Source organism: Rutidosis leptorrhynchoides, chromosome 2 (assembly GCF_046630445.1).
Source record: "Rutidosis leptorrhynchoides isolate AG116_Rl617_1_P2 chromosome 2, CSIRO_AGI_Rlap_v1, whole genome shotgun sequence".
In the NCBI taxonomy this organism is placed as follows: domain Eukaryota; kingdom Viridiplantae; phylum Streptophyta; class Magnoliopsida; order Asterales; family Asteraceae; genus Rutidosis; species Rutidosis leptorrhynchoides.
The window spans coordinates 541,437,246-541,460,342 of record NC_092334.1 but is presented as its reverse complement, the minus strand read 5'-3'; positions in this window follow the sequence as shown (position 1 = coordinate 541,460,342).

Genomic DNA, 23,097 nt, shown 5'->3' with positions numbered 1-23,097 from the left:
TAGGCACCCACACTCTTCCTTGAAAAGACAACAAACCACGCGAGCCCATAGTAATGAACTCCGATTGTCCCACAATTCGCTCCGCATGCTTGTTGTGAACATAAGCCTCTATTTGAATCACACCAAGTTTTTCCAGAAAATCGTTAGTAATAATCATACGTAACAATCCCAGTCGTATCGCCGGGTGATGACTCTTTCGACTTAACGCATCCGCGACCACATTCGCCTTGCCCGGATGATAAAGTATTTCACAATCATAATCTTTCACCACGTCCATCCACCTACGTTGATGATAATTCAAATCTCGTTGATTAAAGAGATGTTTCAAACTCTTATGATCCGAATATATCGTACTCTTGACACCATACAAGTAGTGGCGCCAAATTTTCAACGCATGCACCACCGCCGCCAACTCAAGATCATGAGTCGGATATCTCGTTTCGTGTTCCTTTAATTGTCGAGAGGCGTAAGCAATGACTTTACCTCTTTGCATTAGAACACACCCGAGCCCATTTAACGACGCATCACAATAAACCGTCATATCTTCCACCCCTTCTGGCAAAACTAACACCGGAGCTTGACACAACTTCTCTTTTAACAATTGAAAAGCAATTTCTTGCTCGTTCTCCCGATTAAACCTCGCGTTCTTCCTTGTCAATTTCGTCAGCGAAGAAGCGATCTTAGAAAAGTCTTGGATAAACCGACGATAATAACCGGCCAATCCGAGAAAACTTCGGACTTCCGTAGGTGTAGTCGGTTGTCTCCAACTCTTCACCATCTCAATCTTCCCCGAATCTACTTGAATACCGTCCTTGTTCACAATGTGGCCAAGGAATTGAACCTCCCTTAGCCAAAATTCACATTTGGAGAACTTGGCATACAACTTCTCCTTTTTTAACGTCTTCAATACTTCACGCAAATGACGTTCATGTTCGTTCATACTTTTCGAGTAGACTAGTATGTCGTCAATGAACACAATCACCAACTTGTCCAACATAGGTTGGCACACTCGGTTCATAAGGTCCATGAATGCCGCCGGTGCATTCGTAAGACCAAAAGGCATAACTACAAACTCAAAATGCCCATAACGCGTTCGAAAAGCCATTTTCTCTATGTATTCCTCACGGACTCGCACTTGATGATAGCCGGACAGTAAGTCAATCTTAGAAAAATACGTTGCACCTTGGAGTTAGTCAAACAAATCGTCAATCCTAGGTAATGGATAGCGATTCTTGATCGTCACTTTGTTCAACTCCCAATAATCGATGCACATCCGCATACTTCCATCTTTCTTTTTCACAAACAAGACCGGAGCACCCCATGGCGAGGGGCCCGGTCAAATGAAACCCTTTTCAAGCAACTCTTGGGTTTGATTTAACAACTCTTGTATTTCCGTCGGTGCTAAACAATAAGGAGTTTTAGCAATGGGGGTAGCCCCCGGAACCAAATCAATGCGAAATTCTACTTGTCTTTCCGCCGGAACACCCGGTAACTCGTCTGGAAAAACGTCTTCGAATTCACTAACCACCAGAATTTCACGAATGGGTGGTGGCTCATCACGAGTATCCACGACATGGTCAAGATAAGCCATGCCACCACTAACAAGAAAACGATGTGCCCGTGCAAAAGAACATATCAGCACAAGTCTTCTTTGTTTATCGCCGTGAATAATTAACTCTCCCCCACTTGGGGCCTTTACACGAATAAATTTTTCGTGACATGCAATATCGGCTCTATTATGATCGAGGCAATCCATACCCACAACGATATCAAAATCGCCCAAAGTCATAGGAATGAGATCAATTTTAAAGTTTTCGGCACCAAACACAACATCACAATTTTTACATACGTCAACCACTAGCACCGTCTTGTCGTCCGCTATTTCGACTTCTACCGGACGACTTAACTTAGCCAATAGCTTATTAAGTTTAGGTACAAATCGAGGTGACACAAAAGAAAAATTTGCACCACTATCAAATAGAATCCTTGCCGGATTAGAGTTAACCATGAAAGTACCTGAGACAACTTCGTTCGATTGTTTGGCTTCATCATTGGTCATCAAATAATTTCGACCTCTAGCCGTACCCGCCGCCTTTTCTAACCGCTTAACATTATCATTGCGCAACTCGGGACACTCGGGCCTCTTGTGCCCTTCTTTACCACAATTGAAACAAGTAAATTTGGGTGTGGAAGGTGAGTTGGGGCAATCACGAGAGATGTGACCTTTTTGCCCACAAGTATAGCAAGTGGGTACATGACCACCAGAGCCACCTTTCTTCACACTATTAACACTTTCGGAGCCCTTCTTGTTCTTTTTGTTGGAAAAGCTCGATTGATTCGAATTCTCGAACTTCCTCTTACCAAAAGTAAAACTACTCTTTCTCAACACAAGCGCTTCAAAACCCTTCGCCATATTGAACAATTCATCAAAGCTCTTCACTACGTTCACACTAATTTTCTCTTGATAATTATCATTCAAGATCCTATAAAAATCTTCCTTCAACATTTTATCATTCCCGACATACTCCGGGTAAAATTGGGTCTTAGACAAAAACACGGATTTGAGAGTGTTCAAATCCATCGACCCTTGCCTCAAGGAATGTAACTCGTCCTTAAGCCTAGTTAGATCAGCCAAAGTTCGGTACTCATCGAAAAACTCTACCTTGAATTCATCCCAAGTAAAATCTATGCATTGTTCTTCACCATAAACTTGGATTTTCGCATCCCACCATAGCTTAGCGTCATCTCTTAACATGCTACAACCATACCTTGTCTTCTTATCAAGAGGACATTCACAAGTACGGAAAGCCCCCTCCATATCGGAGATCCATCGGGCACTCTTGAGAGGGTCTCGTTCACCTTCAAAGGTGGGAGGTTGAGAATCCTTAAAATTCTTATAAAAGAAGTCCCGTCTCCCCACATTATCCTCTTGATGAACGGCCTTCACTTGCTCCTTGACTACATTGACTAATTGCTCATCAATCGTATCTAGAAACATTTTCTTAACATCCTCGAGGAACTCCGCCTTTTGACGTTTAAAGATGGCCTCAACTTTGGCCGTGAACTCAACGTCCTCACTCGTACCCCCATTTTCGGTGTCGTGTCTGTTTCTTATCTTCATTCTATAAAACGGAAAAGATTAAACAACGAACGAACAAAAGGACATAACACGTATGCATATACGTATACCCCACACTACTCCATCTTACTCAACAATCGTCGTACATTACTTGTTTGACACGATTTGCACCCGTAACAATGGTAGCTAATCATTGTTACGCGAACACGTCGCATTAACTTGCTAGTACAACGTCCATCTCGCATGATGATTGCTAAACACGACATAATTCAATTAGCACGAGGTTAGTTCACAAAAACCAAAGTACTAACAATTCCCGATTTGATCCAAAGTCCTACAAGTCCCGCATAAAATCGCATATACAATAAAGTCTAAGTCTAGGCACCTATCTCAAGTCGCCTAAATCCCTTAGACCATGCTCTGATACCACTTGAAACAACACAACCCGTATTCCATACGATAAAATGTTTTTTGTAATGATACACATTTACGCGCCAATAAAATATATAAACCAATCCACAAGTTCCATTTAAACGTTCAATAATTTAAATGTTTACAAAAGGCACGAAGGCCATTAATTAAGTTCAATACAAGTTTGACCCACTACAACGATAGTTTATAATCCAAACGACCCTTTGAGCATGGTTTGGGACTAAACTACCCAAAATGTTAGGCCAACTTTCAAACTTCAACAAAACATCATCAAAGGCCACCTAGTGCCCGATAACCCCTTTGCCCTTATCCGCACCTGCAACTAAAAAGATAAACAACGAGAGGGGTAAGCTAATGCTTAGTGAATGCAATAATTATACATGTTCATATATAACCTACTTACTTGCAATCACTTACACAATACCGCATACAAGCTAGCTATTCGACAAACATGCAAACATCATGCATAAACTACAATCCACAATCCACAAGGAGCTAGCAACCGACAATAGCATATAGTTCATAATTTAATATGCTAATTACACAATCACACAACCATGGTTAACCAATAGCAAAAAGGAATGGTACTCAAAATTCCCATCGGTGTTCATAACAACCGTTAGTGCACAACACATATATCACCAACCCTTGGACAACACATATCCGTTCATAAGATCATTAGTGTACAACACATATAACACCAATTTGGACAACACATATCCATTTAATAAACCGTTAGCATACAACACATATATTGCTAAATTAGACAACACATATCCGTTCATAAATCGTTAGTGTACAACACATATATCACTAACTAGGACAACACATATCCTTACGTACAAATAAGCACATCATATACGTACAAGTATACTTATTCCACTCACCTTGTCACAAGGATGATGATTATGCACGTCCGAGCTTCAATGCAATGTACCTAAATCATTAAGTGGACATTCAATTTCACAACTAGTGGGACTAACCACAATACTCCCACTTGAGCATTTAATGACCCAATTTGCATTAAATGACTCAACTACTCACAACCGCCCATAAATGGCCAAGACTCGACTTTAATCACTAAGACTAGTGAATTAAAGTCTATTAATCTTCAATTAACACAAAACTTAGGGTAATCCATACCCATTTCATCTAATTAGGTCAACTAGTACATTTTGGCCCATTTTATATTACTTAGACTCACATTCAAGTCAAACTTACCCATTTACACTTCTTTCATAAATCTTAAAGTGCATTAGTGACTAACAACACCAATTGACACTTACAACCTCGAATCACAAGGCCAAAACCCTAAATAGTGGCTATTAGGGTTTCCTTACAATAACATAACCCAAACTCACCCATTTTACCCTCAAATGGGTCATACAAATCTCTAGTAACCCAAACCCTAGACATTAAACAATTAAAACTTAAAACATAAAGTTAGAACTTACCAAGACTATCTTCTTGTAGCTACTAACAAGGAGAACAACTTTAAATCTCGCTCCTAGGTTTGATTTACAAATCTCCAACTCCAAATCTCAAGATTAAACTAAGTGGGTTTTGTGTTTTGGGAGAGAAATTGGAAAGAAAATAGAAAAGGAAATGAAATAAATGAACTAGTGGTGGAGGTTTAATGCTCCCATCAGATCCACATGTTAAATTACCAATTTGCCCCTTAAATTTATTTAATTTGAGCTAAAATCGAAGTCAGAACTGCTGAGGTGCCGCGGCGCGGCCCATTTGTCGCGGCGCGACCTAACGAAGGAAAAATGACCCCTTTTAACTTGACTTCTGATCTGGAATTGCTTTATATGCCGCAGCGCGGACCCAATTGTCGCGGCGCGGCCTAAGGCTGTAACTGGACAGTTCGACCGATTTTAAACAATTTTCGATTTTATTTGATTTGTACATTCCAAATCCGCTTCCTATATTCACCTATCCTTCAACAATAGTCTCACAAGACTTAACGCTAACCAAACCCATGATTAAACTTATACATGCACACATTATCAAGTATACATATATGTATATATATATGTATATATATATATATATACACATATATTCATACATTTGTGCATAAGCTAACGAGTTATAAACGTACAAATGATTAAGTGAGCACCTTTTGATACGTACGGGAAAACGGGATGTTACATTTTGACACAAATATGGAAAGACGATTAAGGTTTGGGCTATGGTTGAAAAATTCAGCACCTTCGCAGGGAACACGCATTATCTTTCCAAACTCTTGAAGAGTGATGGAGTATTCCCTATGAAACAAATGAAATTTGATTCCGTTTGTAAGAGTTACTTCATAGTTGGCGTAAAACTCGCGAACGATGGTAAAGTGAACGGGACCAATTAAGAATGCATCCCATTGGATTGTTGCAAAGTTTTCGAAGAGAAATTCAGCGAAGTGGTCAACTATGACTTGGCTACCTTCGGCTATTGGTCGTGAGCTAACTAATAGCCTATTTTGGTTAACCATATTTATTAAAATCTTCGGGGGAAGACAAAGGAAGGTTGTCGAATGAATTGTAAATCGACGAGGTTAAGTCGATTAGAAAATGATCATTGGGTGATTTGTTTGAATGATTCATTGTGAATGATAGAATTGTGAAGAACTTGCATGTTGATACCTTCTTTATAAAGGGAAGAGTCATTCAAGTATTTTTCCTTTTTGAAGTAATTGAAACTTTTAAGAAAATGAATCGTAATTAAGAATGATAGATTATGTTTATTAGGATTCAACCTATTGAATCCACACAAATCTTTGTTAGAAAAATTTATTGTGCATTAAATTCTTCTCCAAAGAAAAAGACAAAGAAAAATGATAGATGCAGACTGCGGTCGACCGTGGCACAATATCTGTTAATTTTTCAAATCACTCATTCAAATAAAAACTATTTCCTAAGACAAACTACTGAATGTTTAAAGAAATAATTAGTCATTAAATCATCATGATTTTACTATTTCCATTTTCGGCTTCCTTCCCCAACGTGCCTTGAATAGCTTACATCATCATTCCTTTGGCAAGATATTTCTTTCATAACCTTCTTTATCAACTTCTTGATCTTGGATTGGTACTTTTCCCTTTTAAGTTGATTTAAGTAAAATTTCTCCATTTTTGAATCGGGGTCTAAACCATAGAAAGGATCTTTTGGTTCTTCTAATGTTGTCTAAGTTGACACGAGCATTCACCAAATCTTCATATACTTTTTTGATTATGTCAAAGTCATTTTCTTCAACGTGTCCTTCTGACTCGTACCTCATTTTTGTGATTGTACTTCTGCTAAGTGGCTGAAGAGATGGAGGATGTTGATCCGGATGGGTGATCTCAAGGTAGTCAAATAACTTGGTGGGATGCATCCCGTACGAAAGTGCCCTAGAAGTGTCCTTGGGAACGTTTCTCATTCTTGTTGCCATGAGATAAGCAATGTTGGCGCGTTCTCCTTTTTCTAGACAACAGAGAAGAGCAATTTGAGTGGCATGAACATTTGAGTGATTTCCCAGTTTACGGTAGATATTGTAATCAATCACTTTGTTCCAAATGTCATACTTTTTCCGTAAGGGTCTCCCAAGAACCCCTTGCTCAAGTAACTCACTTCTTGACACATTCTTCAAACACAATTTCTTGATTGCTTTGTCGGCAATTATACAAGATGGTAGATAGGTAAGACTGTGTCATGTATGGAAGAAGCATTTTTCGTCAGTGGGACTTCCAATATGCTTCCAACGTCTTCAAGTGAAAATGTATATCGTTGGTTGTCGAATCTGAATGAGATTACTCCTTCTTCAAACGTGAAGGTTGCATAGAATTCACGCACCAAAGAGGTGTATATGGGTCCTTCTAGATTAAGGAACACATCCCACCCAAAGTTTGAGAATGCATGAATCACTTCAGAAAAATCTTCAGTTCTGATCATCCTTCCTTCAGCAATTTTCCGAGTGCTTATGAATTCTCGATTATACATCGATCTTTTTTTATTTGGAGGAGGATTATAGATTCCCTTTCCTTTGCTTCTCATTTTCTTGTACAACAACACTTTAATTTAAATCAAAGTGAACGTACAAATGACTCAATTGTGTAATCAATGTTTTGTAAACTTAGCTAACATAAGTATGTTCCAGTGTTAACTTTCTTCACATTCTTACCCTCTTTTGGTAAGAGAGTGTTTACAAATATATGAACATGTGTTTTCACGATATCCATATAACACAATGATTTTTAAACTTAGTTATCATCAATATCTAGTGTTTTGATGTTAACATTATTCACATTCTCACCCTCTTTTGAAGATAGTGCGTTTGCACTTTAGATTATTAGTGATTTTCATAATGTTCACATGAATTTGTGTTTTGCGAATTCGAGTTTCATCAATACAATTGTAAACTTGATTTTTATGAACACAAATATTTTGATGTTACCAATTTCTACATTATTACTCTTCATTAGTGACAATGTATTTGAATCATGTAAACAATGAACTTATGAAAATCTAATCTAGTTATATGATGAACCCTATAATTCAAAGTCTTAAATTGATGCAATGTTAATCATGATTTCAAAGGTTTTTGAGGTTTTCATGTGCATAATTGATCAATTTGAGTGGAGATTTCGAATTGGAGATGAGAAGGAGTAGATTTGTTGGTGTGCGATCGGAGATCTTGAGCCGTGGAAGAGAGGGAAATAAAAACAATTTATGAATGAAAATACGGAATGAGTCAAGAACAAGATTTAAACACCCGTCAGTACTCGTACGGTCGAACTGCGGTCGACCGTAGGGTTGACCGTGGTGATTTTTTGCGGTTAATCCTGCATTCCACCGTGGTTTGACCGTGCAGCAGGGAATAGTGGATTCTTGTCCGTTTCTTCATGTTGAGCGCGTTTTGGCGATTTTATCGATTGCAAAGAATACTTGAGGACAAGTTTTCTTTGCTTAACATTGTATGATCACATTCAACCGATGTTTCATCATCAATGACACGTATGTAGGCATGTATATATATTTTTCTATATATAGTTACACATATATTATATAAATAGAGCACATTGTCCTACAACTAGCATGCAATCCATTCAAGTAAGCATATATTCCTAAATCAAGCATAATCTTACTGAGAAATCCTTTTAACTAATTAGAGGATGTGCAAGTTTTGAAATAATGATTTATTAACTTAAAACACGTTAAGTTTTATATACAAAATCCTCTTTTCTTTACTTTTTAATCATTGACCCTCATTTATTCTAAGATTACCCAACCATTGACTTATCCCTCCTAAGGTTTGCTAGATTTGTTTACCCTTCCTAGGTTTTCAACTTTCTTAAAAAATGACCTTGGACTTAGTGTACTTTGTTTGTGTTTACTAGAATTGTGACTAGTTTCCAAAACAATTTTATCTTTAAAATAATTTTTGTCATTTAAAGATCTTTTCAAATAATTGTTTTCATTACTTAAAACTTTGTTGAGTTGATTTATCCTTTGTAATTCTTTTTCCAACAATTTTACTTTGTCATAACTTCTAGTATACATAAATTTTACCGCTTTGTATTCATTTAGCAAATCTTCATAATTAGAAGGATAGAATACATGTACCTCATTGCTTTGGATGCTTGAGCTTTCACCTTCTTGATAGCATGATTCACCTCATCCTCACTATGAGCATCTAGACTTGGAGAGTATCTTGAACCATGAGACATAAGTCTTCATCTTCATCTCCATCTTGATCAACCAACCAATTCCCATCAAGACATTCAAGTCTTGTTACCTTTTCTTCAAACTCATTATTCCTTAACCAACTAGAGGCTTTTTCTTCTTGAGGACATAGTGAATCCCAACATTCCTTTGCACTTTCACTTTAAAGTATTTTAACCCTTTCTTCATTAAGAAGAACTCTATGAAGTAGTGATATAACATCAATTTGCTTTTGCACTTTATTCACTACTTCACTATTTTAGAATGTTGAATTCACCATGTTTGAAGATTCTTGAGAAACAAAGTCTCCTTCCTTGATGATTCTCCATATGTCATAATCTTTTGATTTGACATAGATCTCGAATCTTCTCTTCCACACATAGACATTCTTTCTATCAAAGATTGGTACTTCATTAGCCAATCTTTCAACATATGTCATTGTTTGAGTTAATCTCAAGAACGTTTGACTCGGGTTTTTGCCCAAAATGATTTTTGACTCAATCAAAAATGTTTCAAGAGCAAATGTACGAGCAACCACTCTGATACCAATTGTAAGTAACTAGAGGGGGTGAATAGTTACTTAATACGATTTTTGAAACTTTTCCGATGATCAATAAGATTTAAACAACACTTGATTACCTTAATCAACTCAAACTAATGTGTGATGTGTTTATGTTTGTAATAGTGCAGAATGTAAAGTAAAGAACATAAATACAAGGATTTATAGTGGTTCGGGTGGATGTTAACTAATCCACCTTAATCCACTCCCCGATTCCTTAATCGGGATTTCTTGCTTCACTAAGCACCTTTCTCCAAATTCAGTGGAGATTCGATTTACAAGCCTTGTACTTCTCCTTAGACAATAAACCTAATCCTTATATCCCTTTGAAATATTACCTCCAACTTAGATCAGCTTGTCTTTAACTTGGACAAATATTAATCTCCAATGAGATTAATCAACTCCCTAGTTCCCTTTAAGGAAGATGATAGCTAAGCTAGCTTATCCTTCAAATTACAAAGTACAAAGACTCACCCATTTTCAGTGATGACAATCTTAAGACAATTCTAAGGATTAATAAAACACTATGTAAACTCACAAAGATAAGAATTTGAAAGTAAGTTTACAATGACCCCTTTTATAATCTATGAGATTATAAGACTTCTCTTGCTAATCACAAACATATGTATGAATGTTATGTTCTTGTGATTCTCTGATGATTTTGAGTTGTTGCATGCAAGAGGTCCAAGTCTTGAAAGTTCTCCAAGTCTTGCTATTTATATGGAGAGATAAAAAGTCAGCCTTGTCTGCGGCTTGACTCACGGTCGACCGTGGGACGACCGCACGCGGTTCAGTCCAAAATATGTATCCGTTGTATATCCGTTTGAATCAGTTTTTGTGATAACCCGGAAAATTTTCGATTAAATTTAAATTAAACTTCGACTGTTTCCGACTATTCACGAATAACTGGTTATAAAAGATATGTAAATATAATTGTGTGTGTATAAACATCATTATTTTTATCAGTATTATAATTATTATTATTAATAATTATCATCATCATTAACATAATTACTAATATATTATTAATATTATTAGTATTATCACTTTTACTAAAAGTGATAAGATTATTGATAAATTAATACAACTTACTATTAATAATATTGTTTTGATTATCAACATTATTATTAATAATTATCATTAACCTTGTTATTAATATTAATATTATTGTTATTATAAGTATTATTGTTATATTTATCAATACTACAATCTATTGTTATTATAATCATTATTATTATTAATATCATTAATAATATTATTATTAATATCATTAATAATATTATTATTATAATGTTTATAATTAATATTATCAGTATTATAATACAATCTATTATTATTATCATTAATAATATTATTGTTAATACCATTTTTATAATTATTATTATCATTTTTATTATTATCATCATTATTATTAATTATTAACAAAATTATTACAATTATCATTATTATTAGGTTTATTATTATTATTATCTTCATTTACTATTATTAATATTATTATTATTATTATTAATTTGTATTATTATTAATATAATTATTAATTATTGATATTAATTAAAAATAAAAAGTAACAGATACCTAAATTAGGTTTCAGCATTTAAAATTTTATATAATTTTTTTGGATCGTGATCAGCTTTGTAAACAGATCGTATCTGCTTTTAATCTTCTCCCTAATTTTTTATTTTTATTTTATATTTTTTTCTTGTTGTCTGTGATCTTGTCGACACCCACAAACCCAAATTTTCTTATATAAGTCGATCAAAGTTCAGTAATTAAACAATCCATTCGGTTCCTATCATCTTTATCAATCTTCATTAACGAGATTAAAACAGAAAATTTAAAAAAAAAATATAAAGGTCGTAACCTCTGTTCTTGGTCCATTTTGCAAAAACCTCGATTTCAAAACACTTTTCAAAAACTAATAATGCAGTTGTGTTAGGATTACTCTAGTTGAACTTTCTGTAAAGTTTCACATTCCAATTTTCTATATCGAATTCGAATTTTTGAGTCAAAGGTTCGAAATCAAAAAGTCAACCAAGTTGTTCATTGCGAAATTCATATTTGTTTTAAAGTTTCTGTTGGAATTGATGATTCCTAAAGTTTCTAGGAACAATTTAGAACGTATTTTATGTTGAAAGTATAATCTAAAACGATCTTAAATTCATAAACTAATTTTAAGTTTCATACCCGTCGAATGTCACTCCTGCTGCTATATTTTTCCTCTTTTCTTTTTCTGTGATCAAGAACACCCACATTCTATTCGATTCTGTGTTAATTTTCAATTATAAATTGAGTTCCTAATTCACAGTTACAATTGTTTATCTCTGGTCGAATTTATTAAGTGGAGAAGAAGAAAGAAGAAAGGAAACAGATACAGTTTAAATAAATAACAAATGGGTATGATTTCAGAAAAAACGAATTTGGTTTGATGGTTTGGATGTTGGTCTTGTTATCGAGAGGTCACGGGTTCGAGCCCTGTCTTAGGCAATTTTTTTTTTGTTTTGAAAATGCTTATAAAGGTAGTTCTCATTTATTATTATTATTCTTATTATTATTAGTATTATTATTATTATTATTATTATTATTATTATTATTATTATTATTATTATCTTTATTATCTTTATTATTATTATTACTAATGTTATTATAATTATTGTTATTAGTATTATCATTATAATTATTATTATTTTTATCATGATTATTATCATTTTTATTACTAGTATTATTATTATTATTATTATTATTATTATTATTAATTATCATTATTTTTAAATATTAGTATTATCATTATTATTACTATTATTATTACTATTATTATTAGCAAAATATTAATTATCATTATCATTACTAACAAAGTAACTAGTGATATTATCAAAATTATTATTTTCAACGTCATTATTAAATCTAATTAATAGTATTATCATCATTATTTTTAGTATCATCATTATTATATTACCATTTTCATTATGAATATTATTGTTATTACAAAATAATACAACTCATTATTTATTATCATTATTAATATTATCATATCAAACAAATACTTATATATATATATATATATATATATATATATATATATATATATATATATATATATATATATATATAAGTATATATATACAGAAATATATAACAAATGAAATAATATATATAAACTTATTCGATTACAAGTATATGTGTTAATATATATACTTGAAATAGATTCGTTAATCCGAGGACAACTCTGCACTTGTTCAGTACCGCTCATAAGCTTAATTACTACGAAATAAGAAATACAGTATCGTGAGTTTTCATAGCTCCCTTTTTATATATATTTTTGGGCTGAGAATACATGCGCAACTTTTATAACTGTTTTACGTTTAGACACAAGTACTCAAACTTTTATGCTATATACGTGCTTTGGCATGCTAAACCCTCACCGTAATATCGTTAATCACTGAGGTATAAGATGCAAGCTTAGTTATTGTGAGTAGCACTACTGAGAGTGACGTCTCTGTCCATTTGACCGTTGGTCTTTGGATACATAATAATGATTCAACGACATGAATAACAAGTGTCACGGGGTAACTATTGTTTAGTCACGATATTACAAACAGCAACTCTTTCGATTGATATGATGGGTATCAATCAACTTTAAACTGAAATCTTGTGGTCTAATGCTATAATGAACTATTGATTTATGATAAACCTATGAACTCACTCAACCTCGTGTTGACTTTTTAAAGCATGTTTATTCTCAGGTACTTAAATATTTCTTCCGCTATATATCTGCTGCTTTGATGATGATTGCTTGCTATGCTTGGAGTCTTCATTACATATCATATCAATCAAAGACATTTAATATTCTAAATACAATGTAATCTATTTATCTTCCACTCTAAAACTCAATAAAACGTCTCATATAGAGTCGTTCTCGTTTATACAACTGTGATTTGATATAATTAGTCACAAATACCCCAAGCCCTATTTGGGGGTGTGACAGATTGGTATCAGAGCAGGCTGTTATAGAGAACCAGGATTGCATTTTATGTGTGTCTTACGTGTTAGCTAGGCTACATTAGCAATCTTTAGGACTATAGCCTTTCCTGCCTTAGTTTTAATTTCCTATCTCTTATTATCTTGCTATCTGTTATCTATACTTTTACCTCATGCCTTACGTCTTCCTTTGAATAGTTGTAACCTCATTCTTTTAGGATAACTAGCATGAACCCTATCATTACAAACAACGAGGGCTGTCACTCATGATTATTGAAATTCTCGACATTCCTTTGTCATCTATCATGGTTTTGTGTATTACATACGTATCACATAATTCTTGAAATCTCTCCTATTCATATTCATTACTTTCAAAATCTTTGCTTTTTCGTTATTTTTCATTGAACTTTATTGACGGATGGTGTCTACGAAACTCTAGAATGGAAGAGTTTGGATTACCGATTTAAAGGATCCTATAGCTCAAGCCCCTAGACCTGATTTGGCCATTACGAATTGAAAGTCTTTAATCAAAAGATTATCTAATTTCATACTTATCATTTTATCTCGACACGTCATACTGCCATTATTGGAGTATAGACACATCATATCTTATCATATCTTATCATATCTATCCCAATAGACTTTGTCTAACAGTTTTCCTAAATTTCCTCCATAAATTACGGAAATCTTTTGTTATATATATGTATTCAAGGAGACGAATATATCATTAAGTATCCAACACCCATTTCATATCAAACCCTATCCCAAACACATAATATGGATTTCTCGAACTCCTAGAGCTCCAATGGCAGCATAACCGGAACAAACGAACCAATCAGCCATCATCTATTCTGGATGAATTGGGGATGGGTTCGTAGTCGACTCAATCAATGGAGGTAAGAAGAATGTGATCCCTTCCACCAAGCGAATTCGCGTCTTGGTAAAGAACCTGAAGCGCTTACCGGCGAACCAGTCCGAAACACCATTTTCTCTCTTCTTTCCAGGGTATCCCGTCATGATTATATAATATCGAAAATTTTAGATGTTATTCACCCCCTTGTTTAAACCGCCTATCATTCAGGAATAATAGAAGAAGTCAACGAGCTTCGTGCTCGAGTAGTGGCTCTGGAGAATATGGTGCGAATTCTACAAGCATCAGCAGCACCAGCAGTATGTAGTGACCCGAACTTTTCCATGTTTATATATATATTAAATGAAATTTTTATTTACATGATTAAGTGTTTCCAACATGTTAAGCAATCAAACATGTTAAGACTTGATTAATTGAAATAGGTTTCATATAGACAATTGACCACCCAAGTTGACCGGTGATTCACGAACGTTAAAACTTGTAAAAACTATACGATGACATATATATGGTTATATATATAGTTAACATGATTTTATTATAAGTATGTATCTCATTAGGTATTTTAACAATGAGTTATATACATAAAAATGAGACTATTAATTTAAGAAACTCGAAAACGATATATATAACGATTATCGTTATAACAACATCTTACTAAGTACATATGAATCATATTAAGATATTGATACACTTGGTTAATTATGTTAAATGATAAGTAAATATATTATTAAGTGTATTAACAATGAAATACATATGTAAAAATAAGACTACTAACTTAATGATTTCGAAACGAGACATATATGTAACGATTATCGTTGTAACGACATTTAACTGTATATACATCATACTAAGATATATTATATATCATAATATCATGATAATATAACAATTTAATATCTCATTTGTTATAATAAACAATGGGTTAACAACATTCAACAAGATCGTTAACCTAAAGGTTTCAAAACAACATTTACATGTAACGACTAACGATGACTTAACGACTCAGTTAAAATGTATATACATGTAGTGTTTTAATATGTATTCATACACTTTTGAAAGACTTCAAGACACTTATCAAAATACTTCTACTTAACAAAAATGCTTACAATTACATCCTCGTTCAGTTTCATCAACAATTCTTCTCGTATGCACCCGTATTCGTACTCGTACAATACACAGCTTTTAGATGTATGTACTATTGGTATATACACTCCAATGATAAGCTCTTAGCAGCCCATGTGAGTCACCTAACACATGTGGGAACCATCATTTGGCAACTAGCATGAAATATCTCATAAAATTACAAAAATATGAGTAATCATTCATGACTTATCTACATGAAAACAAAATTACATATCCTTTATATCTAATCCATACACCAACGACCAAAAACACCTACAAACACTTTCATTCTTCAATTTTCTTCATCTAATTGATCTCTCTCAAGTTCTATCTTCAAGTTCTAAGTGTTCTTCATAAATTCCAAAAGTTCTAGTTTCATAAAATCAAGAATACTTCCAAGATTGCAAGTTTACTTCCAAGTTTTCTAAATCCATTCCAAATAATCATCCAAGATCAAGAAACCTTTGTTACTTACAGTAGGTTATCTTTCTAATACAAGGTAATAATCATATTCAAACTTTAATTCAATTTCTATAACTATAACAATCTTATTTCGAGTGGAAATCTTACTTGAAATTGTTTTCGTGTCATGATTCTGCTTCAAGAACTTTCAAGCCATCCAAGGATCCTTTGAAGCTAGATCTATTTTTCTCATTTCCATAGGTTTATCCAAGGAACTTGAGGTAGTAATGATGTTGATAACATCATTCAATTCATACATATAAAGCTATCTTATTCGAAGGTTTAAACTTGTAATCACTAGAACATAGTTTAGTTAATTCTAAACTTGTTCACAAATAAAAGTTAATCCTTCTAACTTGACTTTTAAAATCAACTAAACACATGTTCTATATCTATATGATATGCAAACTTAATGATTTAAAACCTGGAAACACGAAAAACACCGTAAAACTGGATTTACGCTGTCGTAGTAACACCGCGGGCTATTTTGGGTTAGTTAATTAAATACTATGATAAACTTTGATTTAAAAGTTGTTATTCTGAGAAAATGATTTTTATTATGAACATGAAACTATATCCAAAAATTATGGTTAAACTCAAAGTGGAAGTATGTTTTCTAAAATGGTCATCTAGACGTCGTTCTTTCGACTGAAATGACTACCTTTACAAAAACGACTTGTAACTTATTTTTCCGACTATAAACCTATACTTTTTCTGTTTAGATTCATAAAATAGAGTTTAATATGAAACCATTGCAATTTGATTCACTCAAAACGGGTTTAAAATGAAGAAGTTATGGGTAAAACAAGATTGGATAATTTTTCTCATTTTAGCTACGTGAAAATTGGTAACACATCTATTCCAACCATAACTTAATCAGCTTGTATTGTATATTATGTAATCTTGAGATACCATAGACACGTATACAATGTTTCGACCTATCATGTCGACACATCTATATATATTTCGGAACAACCATAGACACTCTATATGTGAATGTTGGAGTTAGCTATACAGGGTTGAGGTTGATTCCAAAATATATATAGTTTGAGTTGTGATCAATACTGAGATACATATACACTGGGTCGTGGATTGATTCAAGATAATATTTATCGATTTATTTCTGTACATCTAACTGTGGACAACTAGTTGTAGGTTACTAACGAGGACAGCTGACTTAATAAACTTAAAACATCAAAATATATTAAAAGTGTTGTAAATATATTTTGAACATACTTTGATATATATGTATATATTGTTATAGGTTCGTGAATCAACCAGTGGCCAAGTCTTACTTCCCGACGAAGTAAAAATCTGTTAAAGTGAGTTATAGTCCCACTTTTAAAATCTAATATTTTTGGGATGAGAATACATGCAGGTTTTATAAATGATTTACAAAATAGACACAAGTACGTGAAACTACATTCTATGGTTGAATTATCGAAATCGAATATGCCCCTTTTTATTAAGTCTGGTAATCTAAGAATTAGGGAACAGACACCCTAATTGACGCGAATCCTAAAGATAGATCTATTGGGCCTAACAAACCCCATCCAAAGTACCGGATGCTTTAGTACTTCGAAATTTATATCATATCCGAAGGGTGTCCCGGAATGATGGGGATATTCTTATATATGCATCTTGTTAATGTCGGTTACCAGGTGTTCACCATATGAATGATTTTTATCTCTATGTATGGGATGTGTATTGAAATATGAAATCTTGTGGTCTATTGTTACGATTTGATATATATAGGTTAAACCTATAACTCACCAATATTTTTGTTGACGTTTAAAGCATGTTTATTCTCAGGTGAATACTAAGAGTTTCCGCTGTTGTATACTAAAATAAGGACAAGATTTGGAGTCCATGTTTGTATGATATTGTGTAAAAACTGCATTCAAGAAACTGATTTCGATGTAACATATTTGTATTGTAAACCATTATGTAATGGTCGTGTATAAACAGGATATTTTAGATTATCATTTAATCTACGTAAAGCTTTTTAAACCTTTATTTATGAAATAAAGGTTATGGTTTGTTTTAAAAATGAATGCAGTCTTTGAAAAATGTCTCATATAGAGGTCAAAACCTCGCAACGAAATCAATTAATATGGAACGTTTTTAATCAATAAGAACGGGACATTTCAGTTGGTATCCGAGCGTTGGTCTTAGAGAACCAGAAAATTTGCATTAGTGTGTCTTATCGAGTTTGTTAGGATGCATTAGTGAGTCTGGACTTCGACCGTGTTTTCTTTAAAAATGATTGCTTAACATTTTTGTTAGAAACTATATATTATTAACATGTATATATTATGTGATATATTAATCTCTTAACATGTTTGATATTGTGTGATAGATGTCTACCTCTAGCACAAATCCCATTGACTCACCTAATAATAACGAAGAGTCGAATATATATTGGACTGATTCACAAGTTCCCGAAGAGGAACCAGAAGAAGAATCAGAACCGGAAGAGGAGGAACCGGAGGAGGAAATAGAACCGGTGGGGGAAATAATAAAACGGTTAAGTAAAAGAAAATCCACAACCAACCGACCAAGGTTAATTATGGTCAATGATTTTTCCGCCAAGGAAGCAAAATATTGGGAGGATTATCAATTCTCCGATGAATCGGATTCCGACGAGAATTCCGATGATGTTATAGAAATTACCCCAACTGAATTTAAAAAAGCAAAAGAAAATAATAAGGGAAAGGGCATAAAAATAGAGAAATCTAATTCCAACCCCGATGAACTTTATATGTATCGTCAACCCCCGAAGTCCTTAAGTTGTAACAATGACCCGGGAACCTCTAAACCACCAGGTTTCTTTAAACCGTTGTGGAAAACGACAGCTAGTATTAGGGGAACATCATATATCCCTACAAACTTGGCAAAACGAACCAAAACCGAAAAAGAAGAAATGAGCGAGTCGGAATAAGATAGTTGTATTCGTGTGGTGTAATATATGTAATATAGTGTGCTTATGCTTTATGATATATGTAAAAATTGCTTGTATTAATAAGTATTTTTTTATGAATCTAACTCTTGTCTATTTTACAGTTTAAAAACACAAAATGGATAGACAACCCAATATTTTAAGAGACCTACCCGGAGACATGATTGATGAAATCTTGTCTAGAGTCGGTCAGAATTCCTCGGCACAACTATTTAAGGCGAGATCAGTTTGTAAGACATTCGAAGAACGTTCCAAGAATGTCTTGGTTTATAAGAGACTTTCGTTTGAAAGATGGGGGATATCACATTGAGAAACCCATAAGTTACGATGTGTTTACTTTGACGCATATATTGCGGGGAACCCAAATGCTATTTTACGCAACGGGTTAAGAAATTATTTTGACTCAATGTATCCGAATATAGGACTTCATGATTTAGAAAAAGCGGCTAACATGCAACATAAAGAAGCATGCTATGCTTACGGGTTAGTAATGTTCGCTTCTCACCAAAGTGAGAAAATGAACATCGGGCTACAGCTATTAAACAAAACGTTCCCACAAGTGACGGAGTCGGTAATTGGGGTAAGAAATGAGGTTTTTAGGTTATTACGAGACTGTTGGTCATTACGTAACCCTCGTCCCTTTGACGACGTTACAACACGCTGTCTTATCAACGGCCATAACGGTTATGTTCCACAAGACCAAGGATGGGAAGTAGTCCTAGTAAAACCAGAATGCATGACTTGTTTCTGGACGTATGAATTACGTGTCTTTATTGCCTTTGCTGAACGACTTGTGTACTAGCTAGAATTATCTTCATAACTATCTTTGTAACATCCCGCCTTTCTCCGTTAAATTTATTTTTAACACCGTCTTTTTCTTTTAAATAATACCTTTCGTTATTTAAATTCGTAGTTTCCGTTGACTAACGTTCATAAAAATTCCGTCATTTAGTTATAACATCTCTCGTTAACTTGCGTTTTAAAAATATTCGATCGGTTAAATCCCGCACCCGCTTTGAAACTCGAGGGACCGGAGTTGCCAAATGGGCAAACTAGTTGACTAGGTCAACTAGTCAACCCATTTCATCCATTCCATCATCTCCCTCATCCCTTTTCTCTCCATCTCAAGAACACACACACAAACCCATTCCATTCATTCATCATCTAAATTCAATCTTGGAAGCTCACAACAAATCCGACTACATATTCTTGATCCTATCATCATCCTCTACGATTTGATACTAACTTCATTGATTTTGGGTAACATTTCTAAAACTCTAGATTTCTCTAAATTCGTGTTTTTGATTTGAAATGGTGTTAGTTAGTGTCTATGGCTCAAGTCTAACATGAATATATGTTTGGTTTGCTCGATTTGTTGTTTTTGGAGTAACTAGCATGAACTTGAAATGGGTGTGCCTAATCCTTGATTTTGGATGAGTTAATGTTGTTAGATTGTTAAAGTGCATGTTTTAATTGTGTTACTAGTATCACTAGCTTCGTTTTGATGCGTAGGTTGATTAAGAAAACTTCAAAAACATGAATATTGATTTTGTGATGTTTGACTAGGGTTTGATAGTTCTTGACATGAACTTTTGATGCTTGAATGCCATGGAATGTTAATTGTTAGTGATTAGTTGTAATGTATGCTTAATTACCTTCGAAACGGCATATCGTATGTGTAAATTGGATTCCCGAAACTTAAAATGCAATTGATGAACTTGAAACTTTGAAAATGGACTTTTAAACGATCACTTGACGAGAAATCGGTTATGGAAAATGTTGTTTTTGTTTGATGAAACATGTTTAGTTGTGTTCCTTGTCAAAAGAGCTTTCCAACGGTATAAGATACGCTTTCTAATTGTTTACGGTTTGAGTTTTGCGTTTGTTTGAAATTTTACCAAGCCTTGAACAAGTGAAACAGGCCTGGGACCAGGCCACGGCCATTGTCGCGGCGCGACAGGCCTGGCCGCGGCGCGACATAAGCCGCGTCCAGATTCTGTTTCCCTTGACCTTTTTACTAAAAATGTTTGACATGTTCTAGACCTCCAATTTACATGCAACCTGTTTTAACATGCTTATATATGAATAACTAGCATAGAAAAATAGTTCGGGACCCGACCCGAACGTGTTGACTTTTTCGTTGACTTTGACCAAGTTTGACTTTTAGTCAAACTTAACCAAACTTTTATACAATCATTCTAACATGCTTTTATACTTGTTTCATGTATGAAACTTGACAACGTGATTCACATGCTATACTATTCGAGTCGTAACGAGCCATAGGACTAATTGAACACATTTCACCCGACCTTGTATCGTAACCGGTTAATTGATACAACTTACTTGTTTAGGTCAAGGCTAAGCAACTTTCATGCATACGTTACTTTGTGAAGTACTTTTATACTCGTGCACTCGAGGTGAGATCATAGTCCCACCTTTTCAACAACTTTTATTCTTTTAAATCGTGGGCTGAGAAACATATACATTACATACTTATATACATTTCACATGTATATATACTTTTCATACTTTTATACTTTGAACACAAATACGAATACAAAGATACAGGCGAGTTAGAACAAAAGTCCTCAATCCAATTATCATTAGTTCCACTTGCAGGGTGTAAGTGTAAGCGAGTGATTATGTTGTGTGGCCATACGGGTTTAACGAACCCTCATTCAGACGGTTCGCTACCGTTAGTGGATGAAATATAATTTCAACGTGCATAGTGTATGTTCTAACACTATATTCAAAATTCAGAGGGAAGATTCAGTTAAGCTTTGGTAATTGGGTGCTCGCAATACAAACTACATTCTTCGGAATAAATACGATTTGGATAATCATCTATACAAACTATTGTGGTTCAAAATATACGTTTACAAACACCTATGATTTCACCAACGTTTTTCGTTGACAGTTTTCTATATGTTTCTCAGGTTCATACATGGCTATTTGATACATGCTTCCGCGTACATTCATACTTGCTTGGGGTCAAGCATACATGCATACACTCTGATTTCTTGCTTGGAGTCAAGCATACATACATGCATACGCTAGTGATAGCACCTTTGGATTCAAACATATTGTTTACATACTTACGCTATTTATAGCAACTGTGATTTTAAACTAATTATGTCGCAAGATATTTCATTTGTACTTTACTACTTTTGTAAACTTAAACTTGTTGTCGATCCGTTTGGTGAACTAAACTTTGCAAGTCATGCACGTTTCAAATGAATGCGACATAATTTTGGTCAAACGCGTCTCATATAGAGACTATGACCACGCAACGGGACCTAAGTAGCGGCGCCGTCAATGACGATTTGGTCGGGTCGTTACAGATGGTATCAGAGCGTTGGTTGTAGGGAACTAGGATGTGCATTAGTGTGTCTAACAGAGTCGTTAGGACGCATTAGTGAGTCTAGACTACAACCGGATAGTTAGCAATTGCATTCTGACATATATTTGCTATAGATAGCACTTACTTGACTACTTGTGCATTATACTTGAATCATTCTTAGGCAAACTTTTTAATGGTACCCAACCTTCATCATACGAACTCGTATTCCGCCACTTTTTGGTAACACACGTAAATTCATGATTCGTACACGTATGGATGACGACGACTTCATTAGTCACACTTGTTCGGGAACTCTGTCTCCCGGATTGTTATTTGCCACCGTTTCAACTTACTATCGGTTTCCCACTGGTGATTCTTACTATCTACTTTTTGGTGTTACTACCATCACTACTCTAGGTGAGTATCGTCATCAACATTTATCACTACGGTTGCGTGCTACTCGTTATCATGACTCGTTACTCTTTTCATACCTGAATACATTTTTGTCTGACTCGAACCGCATTGACGTGAACAATCATTTATACACTTCCCTCGGGGAACGCTTCCTTAGAATTGCAGAAATTCTTTCGATTTAATAT